Source organism: Eptatretus burgeri, chromosome 5 (genome assembly GCF_056783735.1).
Source record: "Eptatretus burgeri isolate ZD-2024b chromosome 5, Ebu_testis_v1, whole genome shotgun sequence".
In the NCBI taxonomy this organism is placed as follows: domain Eukaryota; kingdom Metazoa; phylum Chordata; class Myxini; order Myxiniformes; family Myxinidae; genus Eptatretus; species Eptatretus burgeri.
Genome location: NC_140965.1, coordinates 55,401,356 through 55,401,899, shown reverse-complemented (window position 1 = coordinate 55,401,899; position 544 = coordinate 55,401,356).

The following is a 544-nucleotide window of genomic DNA, read 5'->3' as shown; positions in this document are numbered from 1 at the left end:
TGTACACAGCTCCGTTGGATATGAGCGTCTCGTCGATGCACTGTACATAGCTCCGTTGGATATGAGCGTCTCGTCGATGCACTGTACATAGCTCCGTTGGATATGAGCGTCTCGTCGATGCACTGTACATAGCTCCGTTGGATATGAGCGTCTCGTCGATGCACTGTACATAGCTCCGTTGGATATGAGCGTCTCGTCGATGCACTGTACATAGCTCCGTTGGATATGAGCATCTCATCAATGCACTGTACACAGTTCTGTTGGATATGAGCGTCTCGGCGATGCACTGTACATAGCTCCGTTGGATCTGAGCGTCTCATCGATGCACTGTACACAGTTCTGTTGGATATGAGCGTCTCGTCGATGCACTGTACATAGCTCCGTTGGATATGAGCGTCTCATCGATGCACTGTACACAGTTCTGTTGGATATGAGCGTCTCGGCGATGCACTGTACATAGCTCCGTTGGATATGAGCGTCTCATCGATGCACTGTACACAGCTCTGGATACGAGCGTCTCGTCGATGCACTGTACACAGCTCTG